At 37.0% G+C, this 12,010-nt stretch overlaps 1 protein-coding gene across 1 annotated transcript in view; it reads right to left on the bottom strand.

The window, feature by feature from the left end:
- Positions 1-2,147: 2,147 nt before the first annotated feature.
- Positions 2,148-12,010, bottom strand: part of WASHC3 (WASH complex subunit 3) — a 56,298-nt gene continuing 46,435 nt past the window's right edge. The window contains exon 8 of the mRNA XM_045780193.2: positions 2,148-11,640. The gene's annotated coding sequence lies outside the window, so the exon portion shown is untranslated. The remainder of the gene's footprint in view (positions 11,641-12,010) is intronic.

Raw genomic sequence — 12,010 nt, 5'->3', positions numbered from 1 at the left:
ACTGATAAATGGATAAAGAAAATGGAATATTTATATTCCATTATATATATATATATATATATATAATGTATACAATATATATACATTATATAAAAATATATTTTAAAATCCATATATATAATATTTATATATAAATTTATATTTACATATTATATATAAAATATATATTATATATTTTACACCTATATTTTAATATATAAAATTTTAATAATTTTTATGTATTTATACATATTATATATAATCTATATATATTCCGTTATATATATAGATTATATTTATTCCATTAAAAATAAAATCTTTAAAAAGAAAAAAAAAAACAAGTATCATCATCTACACAAGGCCACTCCTTCACAAGGCTGCTGTTTTATCTAATATATAGTAACAAGCAGAGTCAAGCAAAATGAGAAAACAGAAATATGCTCCAAATGAAGGAACAAGACGAAGCTGAAAAAATATCTTAATAATATGGAGATAAAAAATATCTTAATAATATGGAGATAAGGAACAAGACGAAGCTGAAAAAATATCTTAATAATAATAGCACCTAGGTGGCTCAGTGGGTTAAGTGTCTGCCTTCGGCTCAGGTCATGATCCCAGGGTCCTGGGATTGAGCCCCACATCAGGCTCCCTGCTCAAAAGAAAGCCTGCTTCTCCCTCTCCCTCTGCTGCTCCTCCTGCTTGTGCTCTCTCTCTCTCTCTGTGTCTCTCCCTCTCTGTGTCTCTATCAAATAAATAGATAAAATTAAAAAAATAATATGGAGATAAGTAACCTACCTGATAAAGAATTCAAAATGATGGCTATAATAATGCTCACCAAACTTGGGAGAAAAATCTATCAACATAGCAAGAACTTCAAAAAAGAGACAGAAAATATAAAAAAGTACCAAATATTAGTCAGAGTTGAAGAATACAGTAACTGAACTGACAAATACACTAGAGGGGTTTAACAGCAGATTGGATGAAGTAGAACAGATCAGTGAGCTGAAAGAAAAAGCAATGGAACTTACTAACAGAGAGTAGCAAAAAGAAAATAATTTTAAAAAATTAAAATAACTTAAAGGACCTCTGGGACATCACCAAGCATAATAACTTTTGCATTATAGGGGTCCTGTGAAAGAAAAGAGAGAGATAAAAGGGCAGAAAATGTATTTGAAAAAATAATGGCTGAAAAATTCTCCAGCTTAGGTAAGGAAACAAATATCCAGGACCAGGAAGCCCCAGAGAGCTCAAAAATGAATGAATCTAAAGAAAACCACACACATTATAATTAAAATGTCAAAAGTTAAAGATAAAGAGAGAATATCTCTATCTTCTTTTATAGCTTCTCTTTAACTTCTCTTGTTGCTTAAAAGCAATTAGATAATAACAAACTGTTTCATACAAGGGAAACCCCATCAGGCTATCCGCAGACTTCTCAGCAGAATTTTGCAAGCCACAAGGGTGTGGCATGACATATTCAAATGGTAAAAGAAAAAAACTTCCAACCAAAAGTACCATACCTGGTAAGTTTATCATTCGTCCCAATAGTTTACTTTTGCTTTTATTTCCTTTGCTGCAGGAGCCAATATCTAGTAAGAAATTGCTACAGCTGACGTCAAAGAAGTTACTGCCTGTGTTCTCCTTTTTATGGTTTCAGGTCTCACATTTATGTTCATAATACATTTTGAATTTATTTTGGGGTATGGTGTAAGACAGTGGTCCAGTTTTCCTAATACCATTTCTTGAAGAGACTATCTTTTTCCCACTGGATATTCTTTCCTGTTTTGTTGAAGATTAATTGATCATATGATTGTGGGTTCATTTCTGAGTTTTCTGTTCTGTTCTATTGATCTCTGTGTCAAATATTTTTGTTCCAGTACCATACTATCTTGATCACTATAGCTTTGTAATATAATCTGAAGTCCAGAATTGTTTGCTTCAGCTTTGCTTTTCTTTTTCAAGGTTGCTTTGGCCATTTGGGGTCCATACAAATTTCAGGACTGTATGTTCTAGCTCTATGAAAAATGCTGTTGGAATTTTCATAGGGATTGCATTAAATGTGTAGATTGCTTTGGGTACTGTAGACATTTTAACAATATTTGTTCTTCCAATCCATGATGAATGGAGAAAGATGTGTGGTGTGTGTGTGTGTGTGTGTGGGTGTAGTATATGTATGTATATATGTACTGTGTGTGTGTGTGTGTGTGTGTGTGTGTAAAAATACACACACACAATGGGTATTTCTCAGCAAAATAAAAATGAATGAAATCTGCTATTTGCAATGACATGGATAGAGTTAGAGTATTATGCTAAGCAAAACATGTCAGTCAGAGAAAGACAAATACCATGGGATTTCACTGATGTGTGGAATTTAAGAAACAAAACAAATGAGCAAAGGGGAAAAAAGAGAGTGAGGCACACTAAGAAACAGACTTTTAACTACAGAGATGGAGGTGGGTGTGGGATGGGTTAAATAGGTGATGGGGATTAAGGAGTACACTTTTTGTGATGAGCACCAGGTGTTTTATGGAAGTACTGAATTACTATATTGTACATCTGAAACTAACAGTGTATTATAATGAACTATACGTTCACTAACTGGAATTTAAATAAAAACTTCAAAAAAACCATTATACGATTCTCATCTCTAAAAAAGAAAAATAATAGATGTTTTTAGTATAGTTTATATTTACAGAATAATTGAGCAAGTAGAAGTTCAATATATACACTCCACTCCCCTCATTTCAGTTTCCCCCATTATTAATAAATTGTATTAATGTGATGCATTTGTTATAATTAATGGACAATTGTTTTTTATAATTAAGGAACCAATATTGATAATTAATATTAACCAAAGTTTACATTAAGGTTCACTCTTTGTATTGTACAGTTCTATGGGTTTTGACAAATGAATAATGATATGTATCTATCATTTTACACTTTCATACAGAATAGTTTAATTACCCTAAGAATATCCTGTGCTTCACCTATTCATTCTACCTTCACTCCTCTCACATCCTGACAACTACTGATTTTTTTTTTTTACTATCTCTGTAGCTTTGCCTTTTCTAAAATGTCATGTAGTTGGAATCATACAATATGTAGACTTTTCACTTACCAATATGCTTTAAAGTTACTCTGTGTCTTTTCATGGCTTGATAACACATTTCCTTTCATTGCTGAATAATATTCCACTGTATGGATATATTGGAATTTGTTTATTCATTCACATATCGAAAGACATCTTGGTTGTTTCCAGTTTGGAGAATTATCAATAAAGCTGCTTAAACATTCATGGGTAGGTTTTTGTGTGGATATAAGTTTCCAATCCAACTGGATAAATACCTAGGAGTTTGGCTACTGTGTGGTAAAACTGTGTTTAAGCTTTAAGAAATTACCAAACTGTTTTCCAAGGTGGTCCCACTATTTTGCATTTCCATAAGCTATAAAGGGGCCTTAGTGTTCTTTGCAACCTTTCCAGCAACTAGTATTATCAGGATTTTGGATTTTAGTCATTCTAATACGTAAGTGGTATAATCTCATTGTTGTTTTAATTTGTATTTCCCTAATGATACATGAGGACCAACTTGTCATATTTCTAGTGAATACATGTGCATTCATCTGTGTATCTTCTATGGTATTAAATTCAATTTGCAAAGAAAAATTTAAGAACATTTACCTCTGTTTTCATAATGAATATCAGTCTATAGTTTTCTGATAATGTCTGTTTGATTTTGGTATCAGATTAATATTGGTCTGATAGAAAGACTTGGGAAGTAGTTCCCCCTTTTTATTTTTTAAAAAAATTTTTTTATGTTATGTTAGTCACCATACAGTACATCATTAGTTTTTGATGTAGTGTTCCATGACCCCTTTATAATTTTCTGGAAGAGTTTTTGTATAACTGGAATTATTTTTTCCTTAAATGTGTGGTACAATTCTGACATTATTTCTTCCTTAAAAGTTAGGTAGGATTCACCAATGAAGTCGCGTGGGTGTCCATTTTTCTTTATGGGAATGTTTTTAACTATACATTCAACTTCTTTTGTAGATGTAGGGCTGTTCAGATTATTTCTTTCAGATTGATTTTTGAGAGTTTGTTTCTTTTATGGAATTATATCATAGATCTTATCCTTGAGGCTTTTTGACTTTGCTGTCTAGGTATTCTGTGTTTATACTGGCCATTTAAAAACTATGCTGCCAGCTCATTAGAATTTTCTAAGGTTTGATTTGGAAAACTAGAATTACAGTATAGTAAAACATAAATCAGTATAGTTAAGATATCCCTAAGAAAATGTATAAGTGACTAGTTAATTGCCACATGGCCACATATAATACAAGTGAAAAAACTGAGACTGAAGTTAGAATATCCTTAAATATAAAAAAAAATTTCACAACTCCACTTTTCAGATTATAATGTGAATTTTTAATAAGATTACTAAAAATTTAAGTATTTTGCTTTTGTACAGATAACCAAAAGCATTAATATTTATATAAGGATATTACCAATAAAGTGTTTTTGTTTATGTAACTAAACTTCTTTTATGTATTTCCTGGGAGAATCATTCAACACCTCTGGGCTTCAATTTATTCATTTGTAAAAAAGAGGCAATTAGACTAGACATTTGCTAAGATTTCTTCTAGATTTAAAAATGTTACTATTCCAATACTTAGAATTTACTAGGAAAAAATATTTGCAAAGTTAACTATGAAGGGCTTAATTCTAAAGTTATTTTAATCTACTCAACATCAATTTGAACATAAGTATACACAGATGACTAACAAATGATCTGTAGATATTGTAAAATGAATTTTTCCCAAGTTTATTCACTTGTAAGATGCCAATCTAAAGTAATATTGTTTTGGGAAGAGAGAAAATGGAGTCACAAATAAAATCTTTACACTTCATGTTCCAAAGGAAGATAAATGTCTCTTGTTTAAGCTATCTATTCCAAACCCAAGTCAGAGTGACACTCACTTTAGTGTCAGTGCTTTTGTTATTAATCACCCTAAGGAGAAAGGTAAAAAATGTTTTTGAAAAAACACTTTGGCACCGTTGCAGCAGCTATTAAAGTAGAGGACTAAATTGTGAGAATTTAAGTTCTTCATGGATCCTGGAAATTCAGCTTGTTTTTGTGAAGAACTTGATCAGAAACAAAACAGTTTCGCTGAATGTTATGTTGTCTGGGCACTCTTCAAGAGCACATGGACACAATTTATTCTCTAACAGGAGCCATGCTCTGGTTCAGATATAAAAGTTTCACAGAAAAACTCTGCAGGGTATGTGTAAAAGGAAACATTTAAAAATTGTATTATAATTACAACAGACTATAAAGATACAGATTTAGTCATTGTTTATCCTTTGCTCATTCTTGGAAGACTTTAAAAACTAAAATTTGTAATGAAAAAGTTCTGGAAATCTTGAGTGTGGCTTACCATCCAATTTTCTTTATATCCAAGACAAAAATTATACATTTTAAATAAAGGTAAGTTCAGGCCAATTTGGTGTTTTAGAAGCAGCATCATCTGCAGTAGAAGCTTCTGGTAGTTCCCTGCAATGCATCCCCAGTCCCACCTTGGATGTTAGCCACAGCTGTAATAAACTTATACTCAATCTCAGACTCACCTTTTGGTGAAAGCAACCCATCTTCAATCAATGTCCCATTTCTCTACTTTCTGACAAAGTGTCCTTTCCAAGGCCATGGAGCCTGGGAACTATATCCCAGAAATGTAGAGGAGTAATGGCATCAATGGGTCCAGGGCTAGTGGAAAGATGATCCAGCATCTAGATCTTCTGGTGGACAATTCTGGGTAGCATCTGTTTGTTTCTCTTTGTTTTGTTTATACTTTATTTTTTAATTTGTTTTATAAGACAAAAAGTATTTTTGTTTAATACAAAATAATATACTTTGATTGTAGAAAGTATTTGATAATAGATTTTCCAAAATCCTTCTCAGACAAAAAAACTTCATCAAAGATACAGAAGATCTGAATTAAGTTTCTTTTTTAAATGCACCTGTTCATTTTTAAGGACGTGCTGGGTAATCAAGTCCCAAGCACCTACAGTAGAAACCTTGATAATATTTCCTTATATTGTATTTTCTTCCCCGTCTCATTCTTCCTGCTCTCTCACTCCTGTCTCCTGGGATTAATTCACAAATAAACTTCTTGTGCCTGAGTGTTTGTCTACAGATTTGTTTTAGGAGGAATACAACATAGGACTTTGATATGATAGCAGAAAGCAGATCCTTAGGTTGGGCTTCTAGAACTTGGTCCCTTATCCTATTGTAAGAATAAACAGGACGGGGATGCCTGGGTGGCTCAGTTGGTTAAAAGGCTGCCTTCAGCTCAGGTCATGATCCCAGGGTCCTGGGATTGAGTCTTACATCAGGCTCCTTGCTCAGCGGGGAGCCTGCCACTCCCCCTGCTTGTGCTCCCTCTCTCTCTCTCTCTCTCTCTGACAAACAAATAAATAAAGTCTTAAAAAAAAAAAAAGAATAAACAGGACGATGGTAATCTCTGGTGTGCATCACAATTCATAAGAAGCTCACCTGTGGTGGATTGGGACAAGAAGCCATGAGTTATCCAGTAGCTCTGTTCCTAGAATGGTTTGGGGACAAAGGATTGTGGAATTAACTAGCATTTGTTAATTGTCTTGGAAACCTTGAAAAAAGGAAGTAAAAGAGTCAAATCCACCAACTATCATCTTAGGGCACACTGAAAGCCAAAAGGCCACTTCTGCAGTATTTAAAGAGACCATTTTTCCCTCAGCCGTAGGACAGCTGTGGTGAAAATCAGGCCCAGAGTTTAAGGGTGGCAGACCTGAAAAGGAGATGATATGTGCAGCCTCTACAAGTCGGCTTTGCTGAAGTCACAGCCCTGATATCGAAGGAGAGGCACTGAGACTTGAGATGAAAAAATTTGGGGGGATGCGCTTGAGCAGCTTGAATATCATGTCAGCCAAAGCAGTCTTTTCTCCTTTACCAGATGACAGCAGCCTTGCCTTACCTGGAGGCCATACAGTGTTCACTTAAGTGGATGTCTTCCATGTACAATAACTCCTACCACCTCAGATTTAACTTATCTTCCCCCATTGCCTTGCGAATAATGTGAAGTTTCAGCTGAGAGAGAAAATACAGTCCTTGATCTGGGAAGAAAGAGCCTATTTACTGAAAGAATTTTAGGAACTGGCTAACAAGCACTGGCAGAAATCTGGAGAACATGTGTGGGAATAGATGTTGAGCATGTTGGACCACAGCAGGGAGAATACAAGGCTGGATAGAGGAGAGTTTATTGACATGAGAGCACTCTCTTATGACTCAAGATTTAACATCCTGGCAATGGAGCTGGCAAACAGACTGTTTGGGATGACTTCACGAAATTTGGTTGTGATGGCCTACACTAAGTGAGATGGAGATGCTAAAATCGCCTTGTCAAAGTACTGAGGAAGAGGTCAGTGGCTGAGAGGTGGGAATGTTAGAATGGATTTATTTCTTGTGTTGAGAGAGCCACCCTACTATTTTCCCAGGAAGGATCTAGAGAATTCTCTTTACTAAGGAAATAAAGAATGTAACTAATGAGGCTGGCACTGACATCTCTGAGAAAAGTCAGTGGCAGCTACATTCTGTAGGCCAGAATTCACAGGAAGAGATATGATGCCACAGAATTGGGCTCTCTGGTATTAACTGAGATGGTAGGATTCCATAATGGCAGGAGGCAGGTAGTGACAGTCAGTTATCAGTGGCAAAGTGGCAACAAGCTGAAGTGGCAATCAAGATTCCCTGGTAAGCAGCGATCTGTGATGGTGATTAATATATACCATGGTGTACCTCATGCTCAAGGTAGAAGGTAGTAGACTAGAGTGTAGCTTTAATTGTAAAACCCAAAATAAAGCATGAGCTGGTGAGAAGACTGATGCCAGCTGCTATAAAGAAGTGTTTTCCTGTAATTATTCTCTTATCATGTCCATCTATTGAAAATGAGGCCAAAGCCCTTTGAAAAATGCCACCTTGGGGTGCCTGGGAATGTTGTTGGATAAAGGGCCAAATTGACTTGATATCAAGTAATCTAAGATGTTATCATTTTTCCTCAATTAGAGTGGGGTGTTATGGACACCAGGTAACAAAGTCTGGGCTCCAGTCCATCTTACAGTACTTTCAATTCAACCAGATAGGTCCCTGTGGCTATTTCCCTGATCTCTGAGTACATACTTGGGACATTCTTAACAGCTCCACATTGATTCCCTGACATATGGAATAAAATCCATTACGGTAGGAAGGATCAAGTAGAAATCCCTAAAATTGTACCCTGCCACCCCAGCCAAGATAGTAAACCAGAAAAAATATTGCATTCTGAGTGGAACTGCAGAGATCAGCACCATCTTCAAACACTTAAAGGATGCAGAGGTGCTAGCCTCTGCATTCTCCCGTGTGACCCTGCTAAATCACAAGGACCACGGTAGACAACAAAGGACTATCAGAAACTTAACCAAGTGATCATGCCAGTCATGGCTTCAATGCCAAATATGATACCTTTCCTGGAACATATCAACACAGGCTCTGGCATGGTATATGACTGTTGACCTGGAAAACTTTTTTTCAGTCATTAAGAACATCAAAAGTGTTTATATATACATGGGAAGGATAGCAATGTATGCTAACCTACTGTCACAGGGTTATGTTAACTCTCTTACTCTCTCACTATGTAGTCTGCAGGAATCTTTTTCATCCTTATATTCCACAAAACCTCGTGCTGGTAACTTGTATTGGTAAATCAGGGTAATCAGATTTAGTGAAGAAGAAGTAGAAAGGACTCTTGGTGCCCTATAAGATAGAAGATAGAAGCTAGAAGATACAAGATTCAGATCTTGCAGATTTTAGGGGTCCAATGGTCTGGAGGATGCTAGGACATCCCCTCCAGGGTAAAGGACAAGTTACTCAGCCATCAGAAAGGATGAATACCTACCATTTGCATTGACATGGATGGAACTGGAGGGTATTACGCTAAGTGAAATAAGTCAAGCAGAGAAAGACAATTATCATATGATTTCACTCATATGTGGAATATAATAAATAGCACAGAGGATCATAGGGGAAGGAAGGGAAAACTGAATGGGGAGAAATCAGAAAGGCAGACAAACCATGAGACACTCTGGACTCCGGGAAACAAACAGGGTTACAGAAGGGAGGGGGGTGGGGGGATGGGGTTACCAGGTGATGGGTACTAAGGAGGGCATGTGTTGTGATGAGCACTGGGCGTTATATGCAACTAATGAATTGTTGAAAACTACATAAAAAACTAATGATGTACTATATGTTGGCTAACTGAACATTAAAAAAAAAAAAGGACAAGTTACTGAACTTGCACCCTCTACCATTAAGAAAAAGGTATAGCATGCTGGGGGCTTTGGCTTTTGAAAGTCAAATACTGCTCTCACCCATTTGTGGGGAGATTTGGAAGGCTGCTAGCTTCGAACAGAGTCCAGAGCAGAGAACCTGTGCTCCAGGTTCAGGCTGTGACATAAGCTGCCCTGCTCCTCAGCTGATTACATGACAGATTATCCATCGATACTACAGACACCCAAGTTAGGACACTGTGTAGCATCTCTAGCAAGTTCTAATAGCACAGATGTTAGGTTCTGGAGCAAAGTCATGCCTTCTCATTGTTTGAAAAGCAACTTCTGGCATGCCTCTGTATCCATCAGAAACTGAAAATCAGATGTCAAGTGATTAACTGGAGTTGCCCATCATGTGGTGGGTATTATCAGATTCACCAAATCATAAGGTCAGATAGTCACAGTAGTAATTCATCATTCAAGGGAAATGATGCATTTGGAATCAAGCCTGAGTAAGTCCAGAGGGCATGTGTAATTTACATGGACAGGTAGCCTAGATTCCCCTATCATTTACTTCTCTTGCACTAATGCATCTCCTTCAACCTATTCCTATGATCTCATGGGGAATTCCCTATGATCAGTTGTATCAGTTATTTATTGCTACAGTAATGCTATATAATAATCAAAAAAATCTTTATGAGAATCAACAATGAGTATTTATTATTCACACATCTAAGGCCAGCTGGGAATTGGCTAAGCATATGTTCTGGTCTTGGCTGGGCTTGCTTACATTTTGAGCTTGGCGGCTGGGTGACTGGAACAACTTTGCTGTGTTCCATATATCTTTTGTTTTTCATCAGACTCTCCCAGTTATGTTCTTATGTCAGTGGCAGAGGCACAGGAGAAGGCAAGACCGATCATCCAACTATTTTTCAAGCCTCTGCTTGGATCACATTTGCTAACATTCTATTGGTCCAAAACAAAATCACCTGGCTAAGTTCAGAGTCAAAAGGTGAGGCAGAATGCTCCACCCACAGTGGGAAGGCAATGCAAAATTATATGGCAAAATGTATGGAGACAGGAAGAGGTGAGGAACTGAAGCTCTTTTTTTGCAATGCTAACCTGCCAGGTGACAGATAAAGAAAAAGCAGGCCTTGTTCATGGATGGACCAGCTTGATACACTGGTGTGAGCCAACAATGGCTGGCTTCTATACTACAGCCTCTCTCAGAGGAGGCCATAGAGATTAGTGGTGAGGGAAAAATCTTCCCGATGGACAGAACTTCATACAGTACACTTGGTCATCCATGCTGATAGAGAAAGACATGGCTTGAGTTAAGAATGAAAAAAAGTCTATTTGTTTATGGCAAAATGTGCAGATTTTTGTATATGGAATGCCAATGAGAGAACACTCACATGAAGAAGCAAAGATCAGGCAGACAGGATGATTCCAACAGATTTCAGCCAGTCTTGTCTGTAACCACTCAAGGCTTGCACAACAAACCCATGAATAGAATAATCATGGTGACAGAGATGGAGGCCATGCATGGGATGGGACCAACAGCTTGGGTTTTTTCTCATTAAGGATGATCTAGTTACTACCACTATTGAATATGTGATCTGTCACAAGCAGAGACCAATGATTTGGTACTATCCCTTTATTGAAATCAACTAGCTACTTGGTAGCAAGTTGTGTGCATTAATTTCCTTCCACCCCAAAGGAGGAAGTAATTCATTCCTATCATTAATTTGTACTCTTAATATAGGCTTGCCTTCCAGCAGTACCTCTGCCACCATTACTATCTGATAGTCTACAGAATGCCTATTACCAACATAGTATCCTGCATTACATTGCCTCAGACCAATGGACTGTTTTATAGCAAATGAAGAACATGAATGATTAGATCAATGAACCTACATATACAGCATTATCTAGAAGCAGTTAATCTAGGAGAACAATGAAATGACCTATTATAGGGTCAGCTGAGGCATCAGCTCAGGTATAACATCCTGTAGGATTAAGATCCTATTTTCCAGGACATGATACACGTACTATACCAATGACCAGTATATGATACCATGTCCCCAAACGCGAGGTGCAGGAACCAAGAGGAAACAAATAGCATTGGCCTTTCTTACCACCATTCCCAGTGAGCTACTTGTAGAATGTGTTTCCCATTCCTACCACCTTAGGCTTTGCTGGATTGGAGGTCCTGTATCCTGACAGGGTAAAGGGGAGAAGCTGCCATACTTCCACCAGGAAGCACTGTAAGGATTCCACAAAACTGAAGCTACGTCTGCCAACTGGTCCTGTTGGGCTGTTCATGTCTGTGGGACAACAGGCAAGAAAGGGGAGTTAATAGGTTGGTTAACATGAGGAACTAGGAATGTGACTACAAAATGAAACAGTGAGGATGTGTCTGGAACTCAGGTCACTGGGGGCGTGTCTTGATGTTTCCAAGGCTGGTGAGAACAGCATACAACAATTGTGATAATCATAACCTAAAAAGGGCAAAGTAACCAAGACTCTAGATCCCTGAAGGGATGAAGGTCTGGTGCACTCTAGCAGACGACCAAACTAGACCAGCTGAATTTCTGGCAGAGAGCAAGAGCAAACCTCAAATGAGGGGTGGAGGAAGGAAGATAATGCATATATTTTGGCTTTGGGTTCAGTAATAACAGGAACTGTAGCTTGTCT

Source organism: Ursus americanus, chromosome 17 (genome assembly GCF_024610735.1).
Source record: "Ursus americanus isolate L20-20 chromosome 17, mUrsAme1.1.p, whole genome shotgun sequence".
Classification (NCBI taxonomy): domain Eukaryota; kingdom Metazoa; phylum Chordata; class Mammalia; order Carnivora; family Ursidae; genus Ursus; species Ursus americanus.
Note: the sequence above shows the minus strand (reverse complement) of the source record. Positions and strands in the feature narration are given on the sequence as shown.